The sequence below is a fragment of the Lampris incognitus genome, chromosome 2 (genome assembly GCF_029633865.1).
Source record: "Lampris incognitus isolate fLamInc1 chromosome 2, fLamInc1.hap2, whole genome shotgun sequence".
Taxonomy (NCBI): Eukaryota; Metazoa; Chordata; class Actinopteri; order Lampriformes; family Lampridae; genus Lampris; species Lampris incognitus.
The window spans coordinates 34,989,038-35,010,204 of record NC_079212.1 but is presented as its reverse complement, the minus strand read 5'-3'; the positions used below and the strand labels follow the sequence as shown (position 1 = coordinate 35,010,204).

The following is a 21,167-nucleotide window of genomic DNA, read 5'->3' as shown; positions in this document are numbered from 1 at the left end:
GGAAAAAAAAAAAAAAAAGACAAAAGGTCACCCAGCTTTCGCCGACTCACGATTACCATAATTAGTGATTATTAAGCTGTTGTCGAGTCTCCGGAGATGTTTCGCTGTCGGATCCTTGACGGAATCCTTGAGATATAAGAGGAGATGATTTTTAACGGGGACACACATACGAATATACACTATGTACAAAAGTATTGGGACACACCTCTTAATCATTGAATTCAGGTGTTTCATTCAGACCATTGCCACAGGTGTATAAAATCAAACAGCTAGCCATGCAGTCTGCATTTACAAACATTTGTGAAAGAATGGGTCGTTCTGAAGAGCTCAGTGAATTCAAGCGTGGTACTGTCATAGGATGTCACCTTTGCAGTAAGTCAGTTCGTGAAATTTCTTCCCTGCAAGATATTCCACAGTCAACTGTAAATGGTATTATTGAAAAGTGAAAGTGTTTAGGAACAACAGCAACTCAGTCACGAAGTGGCAGACCACATAAAGTCGCACAGTCAACGAGTGCTGAGGCGCATAGTGCGCAAAAGTTGCCAACGCTCTGTTGACTCAATAATTGCAGAGTTCCAAGCTTCCTCTGGCATTAACATCAGCACAAAAACTGTGCGCTGGGAGCTTCATGGAATGGGTTTCCATGGCCGAGCAGCTGCATGCAAGCCTTACATCACCAAGCACAATGCCAAGGGTTGGATGGAGTGGTGTAAAGCACGCTGCCACTGGACTCTGGAGCAGTGGAAACGTGTTCTGTGGAGTGACGAATCACGCTTCTCTGTCTGGCAGTCTGATGGATGAGGCTGGGTTTGGCAGATGCCAGGAGAACGTTACCTGCTTGACTGCATTGTGCCAACTGTAAAGTTTAGTGGAGGAGAGATAATGGTATGGGGTTGTTTCCAACTTTGTGGGAACAGTTTGGGGAGGGCCCTTTTCTGTTCCAGCATGACTGTGCCCCAGTGCACAAAGCAAGGTCCATTAAGACATGATGGGGTGAGTTTGGTGTGGAAGAACATGACTGGCTTGCACATAGCCCTGACCTCAACCCCATCGAACACCTTTGGGATGAACTAGAATGGAGATTGCAAGCCAGGTCTTCTCGTCCAACATCAGTGCCTGACCTCACAAATGCTCTTCTGGATGAATGGGTAAAAATTCCCACAGACGCACTCCAAAACCTTGTGGAAAGCCTTCCCAGAAGAGTGGAAGCTGTTATAGCTGCAAGGGGGGGGGGGGGGCGACCAAGACCAACCAACCAACCAACCAACCAACTCCATATTGATGTCTGGATTTAGAATGGGATGTCATAAAAGCTCCTGTAGGGGTAATGGCAAGGTGTCCCAATACTTTTGTACATATAGTGTATAACAAACGCGGATTTAACACGGCGCAAAGGCGTGGGTAGGCTGACGAAGTGGAGTTCTAACCCCTCTCTGCTCTTTACTCGCCGGCATGGTCTCCATGTTGATTTGTGCATTATGAAGGAACGTGAGCGGCCGGTCTTTCCAACAGTGGGTAAATCGGATCCATATCACTGGTTGACAGGACTGGCGGGTGTATGGAGTTGAGTGAAAACAGACTGATAGCCGGAAACATATTTATTATTTATAGCAACGTAATCTGGGCGATTGCCACACTAGCTAGTTACTGCGTCACGGTGTCACATCAGGTATGTGTGTGGGGGGGGGCAGGGAGACAGAGCAACAATGGAAAGAAACAAATGATTTAAGAGGGACTGATTATTTACACGATATTATCACATGCGTATTATTAATATGATATCAATATTTAATTTATTAAATATTACGGTTATTGTCAATACCGGTAAATCACGACACCCCTAGTTTCAACCCAATACTACACCAGCTGACTTCACCAACTAGTCCTCCCCTGCCTGGTTGAAGGTTTGGTAATTAATGAAATCATCTGATTTGGAACGAAAACCCTCATACACATGATCTTCTCTGGCACATGATTACCAATACCCAACAGAGATTATGTGCTAACTCATGAATCAGAATCCCGGTGAAATTAGATGTTATTGGTCATTTGTCACAACAGGAATTTGTCGTTTAGCTCCTCGCGTTGCCCATTCTGGAAGTAGCACAGCATCAGCCGCAGATCAGCACCGCCAGGAGCAGTTAGGGATGTAGCGCCTTACTAATTCACAAGTAGGACATTCTGCTTCCGGTGTGGGAAAATTGCTGCACGAATTTGCGTTTGCAGAGGCCTCACCCAGTGCCGGTGTCGGAAGATGACGGTGCGAATTTGCATTTGCGGTGGCCTCACCCAGTACCGTCCATGCAGTGTCTTTGTCCATGTCTGCGTCTACTTTTTGTCTTTGTTTGATGGCTGGGAGAGCTGGCGCTGGATCGGCTGGGAGAGCGGGGCAGGCTAAGCTAACTGCTAGCCCATGCAGACCAGCAGTTCCGATAACCCCGGGGGCGGTCTGGTGAGGGCCTCACCTGGCGTTGACTGTGGTGTTCTTGATGTCGTCGTGAGGAGTGCGGGGAGGTGTGTCGAGGGTGTTTGGCTGAGAGAGCTGGCGCTGGATCAGCTGGGAGAGTTTGGTCTGTTTCGTCCGGTGGGCCCGGGGACCACGGCCCCTGCCCAGAACTGCGCCTGAGGTGGAAACGCCAAGGACGGTCTGACAGGACACAGAAGCGCACATTTGACATTAATCTTGGCTCGCATTCGTTCCCTTGGACAGCGATTTTTTTCGTTTTGTTTTTTTTTTGTTTAGTTTTGATATATGTGTTAGTTTGGATATGTGTTCTTGTTTTTTTTGGATGTGTTTTTGTCTTTGTGTTGTACTGCTTTGGTCTGGGGGACATGACATTTCGTTTCATTTCATGTACGCAAGTGCATGAAGTGAAATGACAAAATGTTCCCAATTGCTGAAAAATGTAGTTATATAGTCAATAGTTGGTCTCGACAGCACAGGGTTCACACATCTCACCAGTGTTGCATTGATGAGAAATACATTGATATACACAGTTCTATGTAAGTGTATAGGGTAGATAGTGTAAAATACAGCATAAATTAGACTATTAAATAATCAGTATACAGCCCATATCCATACTTGCTAAATAGCTACAGATCCTGCAATACTGCATATGGTAAAAGAATAGACATTGGCGGTGGCAACTGTAGTGTTAATGTAGGACAGACGCATGATGAGGGATTTCTACGAAGATTACTCTGCAGTACAAATGCAGGAGTGACAGCACAGATGCATGTGGGGGGAATCTAGAACCCCTAACAAGCCATGTAATACTGAAACAATAATGAGGAACCGCTACACTTGCTAAGACCCACTTACTGAGAGATGACATAGATCTGAATAAGAGAGGGCACTGAATATTCAAAGTGTAGAAGAGAAATAAGGAAGAGGAGAGGATAAAGCAATCTATTTCGCAAGCAGCCGTAACAATTGTGTGAAGGCTGTTTATATTTAGCTTCAGACGGTCCAGCAGGAGAGTATCTTTGAGCCTCTGTGCTGCAAGGTTGATGCATACCCACAGTCAAAAGCTTAGCAGAGGATGGTTTCGATCCATCGACCTTGGGGGTATGGGCCCAGCACGCTTCCACTGTGCCACCTTGCTATACTTCACCTCAGATGGGACTCGAACCCACAATCCCTGGCTTAGGAGGCCAGTGCCTTATCCATTAGGCCACTGAGGCAACAACAACTGGGGAGAGTTGAGAGACAGAGAGAGAGCAAGAGGTAAAATAAAGGGGTCATATGATACTATCATCTACCGAAGCTTAAATGGGCATTATGCATTGCCTCTGTGGGCCAGTGCACATTCACATTTAATTTACACATTAATATTAATAGCAATATGTTGCCCTAAAGTAAAATACTAATTTTATTATATATATATATATATATATATATTTTAATCAGCACTTTTATCAACACAATTGATGGTTTCCGGAAAAAAAAACCAAAACGCTCTCTCTCTCTCTATATATATCAAATCAAATCAATTTTATTTGTATAGCCCAATATCACAAATTACAAATTTGCCTCAGTGGGCTTAACAGCAACACAAAAGAAACCTCAGGGAGAGCAACGGAGGAGGGATCTCTCTCCCAAGACGGACAGCATGGCATGTAAGGTTTAAGGAGATCAGACAGGTAGGATGGGGCAAGCCCATTTAGGATTTTGTAAGTCAGCAGAAGCACCTTGTATTCTGATCTAACATGGATAGGAAGCCAATGAAGGGAGGCAAGAATTGGTGTAATATGGTCAAATTTCCTAATTTTAGTTAGGATTCTAGCAGCAGCATTCTGAACCATCTGAAGACTTTAAGTACTAGAATGTGGCAGACCTGAGAACAGAACATTACAGTAATCAAGTCTGGATAAAACAAATAGAGTCTCTGTGTCAGCTATGGAGAGAAAAGACCGAATTTTAGCTATGTTAGGGAGTTTTTCCTTATCCGATGAGAGGGTCTAAACACAGGCTATACAAATAAAATTGATTTGATTTGATTTATGTTACGTAAGTGAAAAAAGGCAGTCTTGGTGATTTCTTTAATGTGCTTATCAAAGGAAAGGCTGGGATCAAACATAACACCAAGATTTTTGGCTGCCACACTTTGTGAAACCACAGAGTTGTCGATTGTTCTCGTTACTTGATCAAATTGGTGTCTGTGTCTAGCAGGGCCAATGACTAGCATTTCGGTTTTATCTGAATTTAAAAGCAGAAAGTTAAGTGACATCCAGTTTTTCACAGTAGTCAAGCAGGCCTCTAAGTTAGTGATTTGAGTATGATCATCAGCCCTTATAGGCACATACAACTGAGTATCATCAGCATAGCAATGGAAATTTATTCCATAACTGCATATAATTTGGCCAAGAGGTGTAATCTAAAGAGAAAAAAGTAGAGGGCCAAGTACTGAGCCCTGAGGCAAACCATAATTGTCAGAAAATTTTGATATAATAATATTATAGCAGACACAATGTGTTCTTCCAGATAAGTAGGACTTAAGCCAAGAGAGAGCTAAGCCAGAGACACCAAAATTATATATATATATATATATATATATATATATATATATACACTACCGTTCAAAAGTTTGGGATCACCCAAACAATTTCGTGTTTTCCATGAAAAGTCACACTTATTCACCACCATATGTTGTGAAATGAATAGAAAATAGAGTCAAGACATTGACAAGGTTAGAAATAATGATTTGTATTTGAAATAAGATTTTTTTTACATCAAACTTTGCTTTCGTCAAAGAATCCTCCATTTGCAGCAATTACAGCATTGCAGACCTTTGGCATTCTAGCTGTTAATTTGTTGAGGTAATCTGGAGAAATTGCACCCCACGCTTCCAGAAGCAGCTCCCACAAGTTGGATTGGTTGGATGGGCACTTCTTTGAGCAGATTGAGTTTCTGGAGCATCACATTTGTGGGGTCAATTAAACGCTCAAAATGGCCAGAAAAAGCGAACTTTCATCTGAAACTCGACAGTCTATTCTTGTTCTTAGAAATGAAGGCTATTCCATGCGAGAAATTGCTAAGAAATTGAAGATTTCCTACACCGGTGTGTACTACTCCCTTCAGAGGACAGCACAAACAGGCTCTAACAGGTACTATTTAATGAAGATGCCAGTTGGGGACCTGTGAGGCGTCTGTTTCTCAAACTAGAGACTCTAATGTACTTATCTTCTTGCTCAGTTGTGCAACGCGGCCTCCCACTTCTTTTTCTACTCTGGTTAGAGCCTGTTTGTGCTGTCCTCTGAAGGGAGTAGTACACACCGGTGTAGGAAATCTTCAATTTCTTAGCAATTTCTCGCATGGAATAGCCTTCATTTCTAAGAACAAGAATAGACTGTCGAGTTTCAGATGAAAGTTCTCTTTTTCTGGCCATTTTGAGCGTTTAATTGACCCCACAAATGTGATGCTCCAGAAACTCAATCTGCTCAAAGAAGTGCCCATCCAACCAATCCAACTTGTGGGAGCTGCTTCTGGAAGCGTGGGGTGCAATTTCTCCAGATTACCTCAACAAATTAACAGCTAGAATGCCAAAGGTCTGCAATGCTGTAATTGCTGCAAATGGAGGATTCTTTGACGAAAGCAAAGTTTGATGTAAAAAAAATCTTATTTCAAATACAAATCATTATTTCTAACCTTGTCAATGTCTTGACTCTATTTTCTATTCATTTCACAACATATGGTGGTGAATAAGTGTGACTTTTCATGGAAAACACGAAATTGTTTGGGTGATCCCAAACTTTTGAACGGTAGTGTATATATATACACTACCGTTCAAAAGTTTGGGATCACCCAAACAATTTCGTGTTTTCCATGAAAAGTCACACTTATTCACCACCATATGTTGTGAAATGAATAGAAAATAGAGTCAAGACATTGACAAGGTTAGAAATAATGATTTTTATTTGAAATAAGATTTTTTTTACATCAAACTTTGCTTTCGTCAAAGAATCCTCCATTTGCAGCAATTACAGCATTGCAGACCTTTGGCATTCTAGCTGTTAATTTGTTGAGGTAATCTGGAGAAATTGCACCCCACGCTTCCAGAAGCAGCTCCCACAAGTTGGATTGGTTGGATGGGCACTTCTTTGAGCAGATTGAGTTTCTGGAGCATCACATTTGTGGGGTCAATTAAACGCTCAAAATGGCCAGAAAAAGAGAACTTTCATCTGAAACTCGACAGTCTATTCTTGTTCTTAGAAATGAAGGCTATTCCATGCGAGAAATTGCTAAGAAATTGAAGATTTCCTACACCGGTGTGTACTACTCCCTTCAGAGGACAGCACAAACAGGCTCTAACAGGTACTATTTAATGAAGATGCCAGTTGGGGACCTGTGAGGCGTCTGTTTCTCAAACTAGAGACTCTAATGTACTTATCTTCTTGCTCAGTTGTGCAACGCGGCCTCCCACTTCTTTTTCTACTCTGGTTAGAGCCTGTTTGTGCTGTCCTCTGAAGGGAGTAGTACACACCGGTGTAGGAAATCTTCAATTTCTTAGCAATTTCTCGCATGGAATAGCCTTCATTTCTAAGAACAAGAATAGACTGTCGAGTTTCAGATGAAAGTTCTCTTTTTCTGGCCATTTTGAGCGTTTAATTGACCCCACAAATGTGATGCTCCAGAAACTCAATCTGCTCAAAGAAGTGCCCATCCAACCAATCCAACTTGTGGGAGCTGCTTCTGGAAGCGTGGGGTGCAATTTCTCCAGATTACCTCAACAAATTAACAGCTCGAATGCCAAAGGTCTGCAATGCTGTAATTGCTGCAAATGGAGGATTCTTTGACGAAAGCAAAGTTTGATGTAAAAAAAATCTTATTTCAAATACAAATCATTATTTCTAACCTTGTCAATGTCTTGACTCTATTTTCTATTCATTTCACAACATATGGTGGTGAATAAGTGTGACTTTTCATGGAAAACACAAAATTGTTTGGGTGATCCCAAACTTTTGAACGGTAGTGTATATATATTATTTATATATAATTAGGGGTGCGCGGTATATGAGGTAGACGGTATAAATGATATAAATTTGGCCTACGGTAGAGATTTGGACTCTACCGACCAATCGCGATAACATTTGTTGATGACATCATCGTATCTGCCTCAGTGTGACAATGGCTTCAAGCACAGAGACCACCGAGCAGGAGGAGCTGGTTAAAAAAAAAACGGTGCTACGTCAGGGATTTGGACTTGGTTCGGATTTAAAAAGTCGGCTAGTGAGCAGAAAAATGTCATTTGCAAGATGTGTTGAATGACAGTGCCTGCAAACAAAGGTAACACGAGCAATTTGTTCTACCATCTAAAACAAAACATGTCCTCGAGTATGAGGAGAGCCAGAGGATGCGCTCGACTCAAACGCCCAGTCAGTCTCCGAACACATGAGGGAAGAAAAAAGTTTGCCCTACTACCCAACCGCAGACCTCTATTGCGCAAGCTTTTTCGAAGAGTACTCCCTATGATAAAAACAGTAAGCATTGGACTGACATTACAAAAGCCAATACTCCGACTATGGCCGGACTCGATGAAGCAGCAGTAATTGGGAACTCTGTCTTCAGGAGGGGGGCGGAGTCGGCTTGTGTTCGTCACATGAATGCGTCTCTGTGTGTGTCGGAAAAAAGCAGTGGTTCGGCCTGGAGTCGCCTTGTCACGAAAGTGGCGAGACGTCTCCTTTGAGACTGCCGGCCGGCGAGACGCAGTTGGCGAACGCATGTAGTACGAGGGCGGGTGTTTGAACTAAAATAGGGATCAATTGGCCACTAAATTGGGAGAAAAAGGGAAAAATCAGAAATACATAAAAAAAGCCATTACAATACACTTATGCAAAGACATGGTCCCTTTCCAAACAGTGGAACGCAGCGGGTTTCAAGACATGATTAAAACCCTTGATCCACGATACGTAGTGCCGAGCCGCAAGTACTTTAATGAGACAGAAATGCCCAAACTGTATGGCCAGCTTCGAGAGAAAGTTGAAAAAGACCTCTGTGAATTAAAATATTTCGCAACTACTACGGGCTTGTGGTCGAGTCGCACCATGGAGCCTTATATCAGCCTCACGAAGCAAGTGAACTGGAGTAAACACCAAAGTTTTGTGTTTGCAGCTTGATTTTAATTTGAAATATGCTGCGTTTTTTCTTAACTGAAAAGATGCTAAGTGCACTTTTGTGGTGGACACGTATTGGGGACAGAATTCAACCCAGGAACTAAGGGTTAAGTCATGGTTGCCCTGGCAGGTTAACGCAGGGTTAAGTTATGGTTGTCCAGCCAGTTTTCTGATTATTCTTGCCACCTCCGCTCAGTCGAGCTGTGGTTTGGTTGCTCTCTGATTTACCGTGGATTAAAGAAAGTTGCCTACACGGCTAAAGTGTGAACCTACGGTCTTCTCCGTTCCTTCGGCTCTACACTGGTGACCCCGACGTCGGTTTTCGGATAAGTTTTCTGAAACCACACACATTATGGCTACGAACGCCGTTGCAATTAAACTGCCGGAGTTTTGGGAGTCTTCCGCGGCTACATGGTTCGCGCAGGCTGAGGCACAGTTCGCGCTCAGAGACATAACAGCAGACGAGACCAGGTACTACTACGTATTGGCAGCGCTGGGGTGCGCTACGGCTTCCAGGATAAGCGGTTTCATAACCAACCCACCGGCCGATGGTAAATACGCCGCACTTAAACATCTCCTCCTTGAAACTTTTGAACTGTCAACAACGGAGAGAGCACGTCGCCTCTTCGCAATTCAGGGCTTGGGAGATGGCAAACCATCGGAGCTAATGAGCAGGATGTTAAACCTACTGGGTCAAGAAAAGCCATGTTTCCTGTTTATGGAGCTGTTTCTGCGCAACATGCCGCCCCACGTCCAGACTGCGCTCGCTAACTCCACCATCACTGATCCCCGTGAGCTGGCAAAGGAGGCTGACCGATTCTTCGTCGCTACACAACGTTCCTCCCATGCCGGGGTGCTGGCTCCTACCTTCACTGGCCCCCCGCCGACATCGCGGGCGTGGCCCGACGGTGGCGCCACAGCATCAGACCGCTACAAGCCCTCTGGACTCTGTATGTACCACGCTCGATTTGGTGCGAAAGCTAAACGGTGCCGTTCCCCCTGCAACTACAGGCCGACGGGAAACGAGAGGGCCAACACTCAGTAGTGGCCATGAGTGTTGGCGATACGAGCAGGCTACTCTTCATCCTCGACACCATCTCCGGTCGGCGATTTCTTTGTGACACGGGCGCACAGAGAAGCGTGCTCCCTGCTACTGACGTCGACATCATGGGCGGGGAGCGGGGCCCCCAGTTGGCGACGGCTGACGGCAGCCCTATCCACACCTACGGCGTGCGGTCTGTAGAACTGTGTTTTGGTGGACAACGTTTCACGTGGGAGTTCGTCATGGCCAATGTAACGCTTCCCCTCCTCGGAGCTGATTTTTTGTGCGCTTACGGTTTGCTAGTGGACATTCAGAACAGCCGTCTGGTCGATGCCTTAACCTTCTCCTCCTTCGCATGTACGCGGAGGGAAGCGGCCTATGCAGGTCTAGCCAACTCTCTCTCAGAGGCAGACAAGTTCACCCGCCTCCTCGCTGAGTTCCCTGACCTCACCCAGCCTACCTTCTCTGCACCCACCGCTAAGCATGGGGTGGAGCATCACATTGCTACGAAGGGGCCCCCGGTCTACACCAGAGCCAGGCGTCTCGACCCCGCCAAACTCGCCATTGCCAAGTCTGAGTTCGAGCACCTGGAACGCATGGGGATCATCCGCCGCTCTGACAGCCCGTGGGCGTCCCCACTCCACATCGTCGCTAAGCCTGATGGAGGTTGGCGCCCATGCGGGGACTACCGCCGACTAAATGACGCCACCACGCCCGACCGCTATCCTGTCCCGCATATCCAGGACTTTTCTGCAAACCTGTCTGGCAAATGCGTCTTCTCAAAAGTCGACCTGGTCCGTGGTTATCATCAAGTTCCCGTGCACCCCTCAGACATCCCCAAGACAGCGGTGACTACCCCATTCGGCCTATTTGAATTCCTACGAATGCCATTTGGACTCAAAAACGCGGCCCAGTCCTTTCAGCGGCTGATGGATTCAGTGCTCCGTGGCCTTCCTTTCCTCTTCGTCTATTTGGACGACATACTCATCGCCAGCGCCTCCAAGGAAGAACACCTGTCCCATCTTCATGCCCTCTTCACACGCCTCAGCCAGCATGGGCTGATCGTCAACCCGGCGAAGTGCCGGTTCGGGCTGACAGCCATTGATTTCCTCGGGCATCGCATCACTGGGGACGGGGCAGTCCCCCTGCCCTCAAAGGTGGAAGCGGTGGCGGCCTTTCCGCGCCCCCAAACAGCTCGTGCGCTCAGGGAGTTCATCGGGATGGTGACATTCTACCACCGCTTCATTCCCCGAGCCGCCTTTATCATCCGGCCACTGTACGAGGCGCTGAAAGGCATGTCCCCCAACCAGGCGGTCGACTGGACAGCAGAGCGGGACCGTGCGTTCACCGAGACTAAAGCTGCGCTCTCCCAGGCTACCCTGCTAGCGCATCCTTCACCTACAGCGCCTATTTCCATAACCACGGATGCATCGGACTATGCTGTTGGTGCGGTTCACGAACAGTGGGTGGGGGGGGCTTGGCAGCCTTTGGCCTTTTTCAGTCGCCAGCTTACACCCCGAGAGCGCAAGTATAGTACTTTTGACAGGGAACTCCTCGGTCTCTGGCTCGCTGTCCGGCATTTCCGTTTCCTGCTAGAGGGCCGCGAGTTTACTGCGTACGTGGACCACAAGCCCCTCACGTTTGCCATGTCCAAGACGGCCGAGCCATGGTCCGCTCGCCAGCAGCGACAACTCTCCTACATTTCGGAATTCACTACCGACATCCAGCACGTCGCTGGTAAGTCTAACCAGGTAGCTGACTGCCTCTCTAGGGCAGTGATTGGAGCGGTCCACCTAGGCCTTGACTATGCACAGATGGCCGTTGACCAGGCCACGGACCCGAGCATCCTCCGTCTCCGGGCCTCCGACACGGGGCTCCGCCTGCAGGACGTTCCTTTCAGCGACACAGGTGCCACCCTCCTGTGTGACGTCTCCACAGGACAGCCCAGGCCCATCGTCCCGCACAGCTGGAGACGCCCCGTATTTGAAGCTGTGCACGGCCTCTCTCATCCAGGCGGTAAGCCATCCGTGCGCCTGACCTCTGCTAAGTTTGTGTGGGAGGGACTTAAGAGAGACGTGAAAGCGTGGGCCGACTCGTGTGTTGCCTGTCAGCGGGCTAAGATACACCGCCACATTAAGGCGCCCCTGGAACGCTTCGCAGTGCCGGAGAGACGATTTGACCATGTCCACGTCGACCTGGTTGGTCCCCTACCCCCCTCCCATGGGTTCACCTACCTCTTCACTGTGGTGGACAGGACTACGCGCTGGCCTGAAGCTGTTCCCCTGGCATCCACGACGTCTGCTGATGTGGCCCGGGCTTTTATTGGGTCGTGGGTCTCACGTTTCGGTACGCCTTCCGACCTTTCATCTGACCGCGGGCCACAGTTTACCTCAGAGCTATGGAGTGCTGTGGGTGAGGCTCTGGGCGTCAAGCTTCATCGCACTACCGCCTACCACCCTCAGGCGAACGGCCTATGTGAGCGCTTCCACCGGTCCATGAAGGCTGCGCTTCGGGCTACTCTCAAGGACTGCAACTGGGTCGACAAGCTCCCATGGGTCATGCTGGGCCTGCGGACCGCCCCGAAGGAAGACCTACAAGCCTCCTCTGCGGAGCTGGTGTACGGCACGCCGCTGCGAGTCCCAGGCGATTTCATGCCCAATGCAACGCGTCCCTGGTCAGCTGTGGACCAACGAGCCTCCTTGCTGGACGGGGTCAGAGCTTTCACACCCGTCCCTACCGCCCAACACGGCGCGCCGGTGTCCCAGGTGCCCCCAGGTCTGCAGTCAGCGGACTACGTGTTCATCCGTCACGACGCACACCGCCCCCCTCTGCAACCCCCTTATGACGGCCCCTTCCGCGTCCTGGAACGGGGAACTAAGCACCTGGTGGTGGATTTTGGGGGCACGGCCGAGCATGTTTCAGTGGACCGAGTTAAACCCGCACACCTGGACTTGACGCAGCCGTTGGAGTTAGCCCAACCTCCTCGTCGCGGTCGTCCCCCGGCTCCGCCTCCTCCCCCCGTGGAGGCCCGAGCTGCCTCTTCTGCTCCTCAGGCCGACCTCCACAGGCCCGCGTCAATGCCTCCCAGAGACACTCCGGCCCCTGTTATCCGGAGCCGCCGCGGACGGCCTGTTGTCCCCCCGCGCCTGCCTGACTTCGATTACTAGGGCGAATTCTGGGGGGGCTCATGTGGTGGACACGTATTGGGGACAGAATTCAACCCAGGAACTAAGGGTTAAGTCATGGTTGCCCTGGCAGGTTAACGCAGGGTTAAGTTATGGTTGTCCAGCCAGTTTTCTGATTATTCTTGCCACCTCCGCTCAGTCGAGCTGTGGTTTGGTTGCTCTCTGATTTACCGTGGATTAAAGAAAGTTGCCTACACGGCTAAAGTGTGAACCTACGGTCTTCTCCGTTCCTTCGGCTCTACACTTTAAGTATTTCTTTCTCAAAAAATATCTGCAACTTGAGAAATTTGGTGTTGAGTAACACTTTTGCACTATAGAACAAAAGCCTGTTGTACTTGAAGTAGTGTTATTTAGAGTATCTATTTTATTTTTGTGTTCTTTAAGATGTAGAAAAATTAGTGTTTGGTAACTTTTGCACTATTTTGCATTACAGAAAACAACCTGTTGTACTTGAAGTACTGTTTACAATATCTAGTTTATTATTGTGTTCTTGAAGTGAGAAATTATTGTTGGCAACCTTTTCACTGTTTTTGCAATTTGCATTATAAGAAAACCTCTTTTAGTTGAAGTGCTGTTTACAATATCCACTTTATTTTTGTGTTCTTGAAGAAGTGAGCAATTGTTGTCGACAACATTTTCACTATTTTGCATTATAGAAAACAGCCTGTTGTACTGTTTTTATTTAAAATATCAGCAATGTTATTTGTGTTCGTTTGCACTATTTTCCGCCATAGAGTGCTGAGTTTTAATTTTGAGTTTTGAGATCTGCACAATAAATGTTCTCAAAATTACATTATATCTGTTTTTGTTTTTTTGTTGTTGTTTTTTATTTATTTTTTATCAATTTAGCTTTGCTAAGGGACTATATAACCCATTCAGAAACACTTCCATTATAATTTTTACACTTAAGTTTATATCGCGATATATACCGTTACCGTGAAGGGATTCAATTTATACCGCGATATGAATTTTAGGTCATATCGCCCAGCCCTATATATAATATCTATATTATATATATATATATATATATATATATATATATATATATATATATATATATATATATATATATATATATATACACACACACACACACACACACACACACACACACACACACACACACACACACACAAGTCAGCTAAAACATCAAAACCACCCTCCTAATATGGTGTAGGTCCCCCACGTGCTACCAAAACAGCTCTAACCTGCTGAGGCATGGACTCAGAAAAACCGCCGAGGGTGTTCTCTAGTATCTTGTACCAAGACGTTAGCAGCAGATTAATGCCTGTAAGTTGTGAGGTGGAGTTTCCATGGATTTTTTTTTCCAGCACATCCCCCACATACTTGATTGGATTGAGATCTGAGGAATTTGAGGCCCAGAGCAACACCTTGAACTCTTTCTCATGTTTCTCAAACCATTCCTGAACAATTTGTGTGGCAGGTGAATTATCCTGCTGAAAGAGGCCACTGTGGGAATATCGTTGCCATGAAGGGGTGTGTCTGGTCTTCAACAATGTTTAGGTCGGTGGCTTGTGTCAATATAACATCCACTTGGATGCCAGGACCCAAAGTTTCCCAGCAGAACATTGCCCAGAGCATCACACTGCCTCCACCGGCTTGGCTTCTTCTCATACTTCACCCTGGTGCAATCTCTCCACCAGATAAACAATGCATATGCACCCAACCATCCACAAGATGTAAAAGAAAATGCGATTCATCAGACCAGGCCACCTTCTTCCACTGCTCCATGGTGTAGTTCTGATGCTCACATGCCTATTATACAGGCTTTCGGCAGTAGACAGGATCATCGTGGGCACTTTGACCGGTTTGTGGCTATGCAGCGAGCTGCAATGCACTATCTGTTCTGACACCTGTCTTGTCATACCCAGCATTAACTTTTTCAGCAATTTGAGCTACAGTAGCTCTTCTGTGGGATTAGATCAGACCAGGCGGGCGAGCCTTCGCTCCCCACATCCATCAATAGCAATGTATTTTGCATACAGCCTTCACAATTCTGTGATGGCCATGTATTTTTAGCTTCAGTAAGTCCAGAAGGAGAGTAAATTTGAGCAACTGTACTGTAATGTTGATGCAGAACCACACTTAAAACCTTAGCAGAGGATGGCTTGAATCCATCAACCCCTGCGTTACGGGCCAAGCACGCTTCCGCTACGCAACTTTGCTATATTTCACCCCAGATGGGACTTGAACCCACAATCCCTGGCTTAGGAGGCCAGTGCCTTATCCATTAGGCCACTGAGGCTGCAAAAACTGGGGAGAATTGAGAGACAAAGAGGGAGAGAGCAAGGGGTAAAATAAAAGGGTAATTTGTTGGATACTATCATCTATAGAAGCTTAAATGTGCATTGTGAATTGTCTCTGTGGGCCAGTGCACATTTAGCTACAGTAGCACTTCTGTGGGATCAGACCAGACGGGCTAGCCTTCGCTCCCCTCACACATCAATAGCAATGTATTTTGCAAGCAGCCCTCAAAATTCCATGAAGGCTGAATATTTTTGGCTTCAGTGGGAGCGTACCTTTAAGCCTCTGTGCTACAGAACCACAGTTAAAAGCTTAGCAGAGGATGGTTTCAATCCATCGACCTCTGGGTTATGGGCCCAGCACACTTCCACTGTGCCACTCTGCTTTACTTCACCTCAGATGGGACTCGAACCCACAATCCCTGGCTTAGGAGGACAGTGCCTTATCCATTAGGCCACTGAGGCCACAACAACACAGGAGAATTGAGAGACAAAGAGAGAGAGAGAGATAGGGACCAAGGGGGGAAATAATAGGGTCATTTGTTGGATACTCTCATCTACAGAAGCTTAAATTTGCATTGTGCATTGCCTCTGTGGGCCAACGCACATTTATGTACATTTTACATTTAATTTGCACATTAATACTCACAGCAATATGTTGCCCTAAAGTTAAAATTCTAATCTTATTCTCGTGACTTTCATCTAGTTTGGTAGTATACACACACACACACACACACACACACACACACACACACACACACACACACACACACACACACACATAATCCAGTGGGTCAAGTAAATTCTTTATGAAACAGGCTTGTACTGTCTCATAAAGAATTTACTTGACTCCCTGGGTTATTTTGCTCCTCATTTGTTGAGCACTTTCCCTACTGTTGAGTGTTTCTTTAAACAAAGTTATGTATACACACACACACCAATCAGCTAAAACATAAAACCACCCTCCTAATATGGTGTATGTCCCCCAAGTGCCACCAGAGGGGCTCTGATTTGTCAAAGCATGGACTCCACTAGCCCGCTGAACGTGTTCTCTGGTATCTTGTACCAAGATGTTAGCAGCAGATCCTTTAAGTCCTGTAAATTGTGAGATTGCGCCTCAATGTATTTGACGTGTTTTTCCAGCACATCCCTCAGATATTTGATTGGATGGAGTTCTTAGTAATTTGGAGGCCAGAGCAACATCTTGAAATCTTTGTCATGTTCATTGAACCATTTCTGAACAACCTTTGCAGTGTGGCAGGGCACATTATCCTGCTGAAAGAGGCTGTTTTGGGAATACTGTTGCCATTAAGGGGTGTACCTGGTCTGTAATGATGTTTAGGGAGGTCGTACTTGTCAAAGTCATATCCACTTGGATGCCAGAACCCAAAGTTTCCCAGCAGAACATTGCCCAGAACATCACGCTCCCTCCGTCAGCTTGTCTTCTCCTCATATTGCATCCTTGTGCAATCTCTTCTCCAATTAAACATGGTACACACACCCAACCATCCACATGATAATAAAAGAAAATATGTTTCATCAGGCCAGGCCACCTTCTTCCACTGCTCCATGGTGCAGTTCTGATGCTCACATGCCTATTGTAAAGGCTTTTGGCAGTCGACAGGAGTCATCATGGGCACTTTGACCGGTCTGTGACTACGCAGCCCGATACACAGCTAGCTGCAATGCACTGTGTATTCTGACACCTGTCTATCATACCCAGCATAAACTTTTTCAGCAATTTGAGCTACAGTAGCTCTTCTGTGGGATCAGACCAGACGGGCTAGCCTTCGCTCCCCACGCTCAATGTGATCATCATCACGTCGAGTGTCCTCGGATGTTTCATCTTTTGATAGCTTGTTTAGTAAGACGAGTCTTACTAAAACACGTTCATGTTTTGCTACAACTATTAATGTGAGCAGTATCAGATTCGACTGAGTTGGTTACCCTGACCGTTGACCACAAAAGGTTCTTCCGCTCAGTGTTTTGTGAGTTTCAGCATTGGTCATTGATTGGCTCTTCCGCTGAAATAACACATCCACTATTCTGCATCTCCGGAGCGTTGTTATTTAACTCATAACTGGGGTAAACTTGACTCATTATCAGGGCGTGTCCACTTGCCAGTGGGCCATGATAATGAGTCTATGGGGGGTTACTCCTCCGGGGGTTTCTGTTCAGAGTTGCCCCACCCTTAGCCTTTGGCTAAAAAGCCTTATCCCGCAAGGTAGCAGTGTAACGGTTACTTTATTTGCTCATAGTCAGAGCCCCGTTACTGAAAACAGTCTGAACCTCGAGTAGGTGGGGTTGACTTGTCTTGGAGAAGCTTTATTTGCACTAGGTGGCTTGTGTGTTTTTGATACATGCCACACCAGACGACACCAAACCACAGGCGTCAATAACAATGTATTTTGTTAGCATCTGTCAAAATTCTGTGAAGGCTGTATATTTTTAGCTTTCAGTGGGTCAGGCCGCAGAGTGTCTTTGAGCCTCTGTGCTACAGAACCAGAGTTAAAAGCTTAGCAGAGGGTCCGTGGTGGTATAGTGGTCTAAGCATCGGCTTTGTGTCAATGCAGTTGCTAACTGGGGATTGGGGTTCGCACCCCGGTCTTGTCAGATCCGACTATGGCCGGACTCGATGAAGGAGCAATAATTGGCAATGCTGTCTTCGGTAGGGGGGCGGAGTCGGCTTGTGTTCGTCACATGAATGCGTCTCTGTGTGTGTCAGAAAAAGCAGTGGTTAGGCCTGGATTCGCCTCACCACTTTCGTGACGAGGTGTCTCCTTCGAGAATGCCGGCCGAAGAGATGCAGTTGGTGAACGCATGTAGTACAAGGGTGGGTGTTTGAACTAAAATAGGGATCGATTGGCCACTAAATTGGGCGAAAAAGGGAAAAATCAGAAATAAATATAGAGAGAAAAAAAAGAAGCTGAGCAGAGGATGGTTTCAATCCATCGATCTCTGGGTTATGGGTCCAGCACGCTTCTGCTGCACAACTCTGCTATACTTCACCTCAGATGGGACTTGAACCCACAATCCCTGGCTTAGGAGGCCAGTGCCTTGTCCATTGCTCTTACTGCGGGATCGGAACAGACTGACTGGCCTTCACTCCCCACGCGCATCAATAGCAATGTGTTTTGCAAGCAGCCCTAACAATTCTCTTAAGACTGTATATTTTTAGCTTCAGTGGGCCCAGCAGGAGAGAATCTCTGAGCCCCTGTGCTGCAACATTGATGCAGACCCACAGTTAAAACCTTAGCAGAGGATGGTTTTGATCCATCGACCTCTTGGTTATGGGCCCAGCATGCTGCTGCTGCACCACTCTGCTGTACTTTACCTCAGATGGGACTCGAACCCATAATCCCTGGCTTAGGAGGCCAGTGCCTTATCATCCATTTGGACACTGAGGCCACAATAACGCAGGCGAATTGAGAGACAAAGAGAGAAAAAGATAGAAAGGTGGGAAATTAAAGGTCATGTTTTGGATACACCCATCTACAGAAGCGTAAATGTGCATTGTGCATTGCCTCTGTGGACCAATGCATATTTACATGTTACATTTAATTTGTACATTAATACTAATAGCAGTAGTTTGCCCTAAAGTTAAAATTCTAATTTTATTCTCGTGATTTTTATCTAGTAGGGTAGTTTTTGTATATATACGCGCCAATCAGCTAAAACATAAAAACCACACTACCAAGACATTAGCAGCAGATCCTTTAAGTCCTGTAAGTTGTGAGGTTCCTCGAACCATTCCTGAACAATGCTTGCCGTGTGGAAAGGAACATCATCCTGTTTAAAGAGGCCACAGTTGGAATACCATTGCCATGAAGGGGTGTGCTTGGTCTGCAAAGATTTTTAGGTAGGTGGCACGTGTCAATGTAATATCCACTTGGATGCCAGGACCCAAGGTTTCCCAGCAGAACATTGCTCTCAGCATCACACTGCCTCCGCCGGTTCATGTTCTTCTCATACTGCATCTTGGTTTAATCTCTTCCCCAGATAAACAACACACGTACACCCAAACATCCACGCGATATAAAAGACAATCTGACTCATCAGACCAGGCCAACTTCTTCCACTGCTTCATGGTACAGTTCTGATGCTCACATGCTTATTTTAGTGGCTTTTGGTGGTAGACAGGAGTCATCATGAGCACTCTGACCGGTCTGTGGCTACGAAGCAAGCTGCATTGCACAGTATGTTTTGACACCTATCTATCATACCCATCATTAACTTTTTCAGAAATTTGAGCCACAGTAGCTCTTCTGTGGGATCGGACCAGACGGGCTAGCCTTGGTTTCCAATGCACATCAATAGCAATGTGTTCTTGCAAGCAGCACTAACAATTTTGTGAAGGCAGTATATTTTTAGCTTCAGTGGGTCCAGCGGCAGAGTGTCTTCGAGGCTGTATACTACAGAACCACAGTTAAAAACTTAGCAGAGGATGGTTTCGATCCATCGACCTCTGGGTTATGGGCCCAGCACGCTTCCGCTGCGCCACTCTGCTGTACTTCACCTCAGATGGGACTCGAACCCACAATCCCTGGCTTAGGAGGCCAGTGCCTTATCCATTAGGCCACTGAGGCCACAATAACACAGGAGAATTGAGAGACAAAGAGAGAGAGAGAGATGGGGACCAAGGGGGGAAATAAAAAGGTAATTTTTTTGTAAACTCTCATCAACAGAAGCTTAAATGTGCATTGTGTATTGTCTCTGTGGACCAATGCACATTTATATTTTACATTTACTTTGCACATTAATACTCATAGCATATGTTGCCCTAAAGTTAAAATTCTAATTTTATTCTCATGATTTTTATCTAGTATGGTAGTTTTTGTATATTATTACACCAATCAACTTGAACATAAAACCCAGTCTCTTAACATGGTTTAGGTCCCCCATGTGCCACCAAAAGAGCTCTCATCTGTCGTGGCATGGACTCCACAAGCCCGCTGAATGTGTTCACTGGTATCTTGTACCAAGATGTTAGCAGCAGATCCTTTAAGTCCTGTAAATTGGGAGGTTGAGCCTCAATGTATTTGACATGCTTTTCCAGCACATCCCTCAGATACTTGATCGGATTGGGATCTGAGGAATTTCGAGGCCAGAGCAACACCTTGAACTCTTTGTCATGTTCATCAAACTATTCCTAGACAACTTCTTGGTGTGGCAGGGCACATTATCCTGCTGAAGGATGCCATTTTGTTAATACTATTGCCATTAAGGGGGTACCTAGTCTGCCATGATGTTTAGGGAAGTGCCATGTGTCAAAGTCACATCCACTTGGATGCCAGGACCCAAATTTTCCGGCAGAACGTTGCCTAGAGCATCACACTGCCTCCACCGGCTTGTCTTCTTACCATATTGCATCCTTGTACAATCTCTTCTCCAAGTAAACGAGACACACGCACCCAACCATCCACATGATATAAAAAAATGTGATTCATCAGACCAGGCCACCGTCCTCCACTGCTCCATGGTGCAGTTCTGAAACTCACATGCCTATTTTAGAGGCTTTCGGCGGTAGACAAGAGTCATCATGAGCACTTTGACCGGTCTGTGGCTACGCAGCCGGATACACAGCAAGCTGCAATGCATAGTTTGTTTTTACACCTGTCTATCATACCCAGCATAAACTTCTTCTGCAATTTGAGCTACAGTAGCTCTTCTGTGGGATCGGACCAGCATTCGCTCCCCATGCGTATCAATAGCAATTTATTTTGCAAGCAGCCCTCAAAGTTCGGTGAAGGCTGTATATTTTTAGCTTCAATGGGTCCAGCGGCAGAGTATTTTTGAGCCTCTGTGCTACAGAACCACAGTCAAAAGCTTAGCAGAGGATGGTTTCAATCCATCGACCTCTGGGTGCAGCACGCTTCCGCTGCGCCACTCTGCTATACTTCACCTCAGATGGGACTCGAACCCACAATCCCTAGCTAAGAAGGCCAGTGCCTTATCCATTAGGCCACCAAGGCTACAATAACACAGGCAAATTGAGAGACAAAGAGAGAGAGAGTAAAGGGTGAACTAAAAGGGTCATTTGTTGCCTACTCTCATCTACAGAAG

The 21,167-nt window shown here is 46.3% G+C and overlaps 1 protein-coding gene and 5 non-coding genes across 6 annotated transcripts in view; 1 reads left to right on the top strand and 5 right to left on the bottom strand.

The window, feature by feature from the left end:
* Positions 1–21,167, top strand: part of sema3h (sema domain, immunoglobulin domain (Ig), short basic domain, secreted, (semaphorin) 3H) — a 111,831-nt gene that overhangs the window by 40,361 nt on the left and 50,303 nt on the right. The gene's annotated exons all lie outside the window — the stretch shown is intronic.
* On the bottom strand, positions 3,612–3,684 carry trnar-ccu (transfer RNA arginine (anticodon CCU)). The gene has a single exon. It is a non-coding gene; the product is annotated as a tRNA-Arg (tRNA).
* On the bottom strand, positions 15,034–15,106 carry trnar-ccu (transfer RNA arginine (anticodon CCU)). The gene has a single exon. It is a non-coding gene; the product is annotated as a tRNA-Arg (tRNA).
* trnar-ccu (transfer RNA arginine (anticodon CCU)) lies at positions 15,497–15,569 on the bottom strand. Its single transcript has one exon. It is a non-coding gene; the product is annotated as a tRNA-Arg (tRNA).
* trnam-cau (transfer RNA methionine (anticodon CAU)) lies at positions 19,540–19,611 on the bottom strand. The gene has a single exon. It is a non-coding gene; the product is annotated as a tRNA-Met (tRNA).
* trnar-ccu (transfer RNA arginine (anticodon CCU)) lies at positions 19,618–19,690 on the bottom strand. The gene has a single exon. It is a non-coding gene; the product is annotated as a tRNA-Arg (tRNA).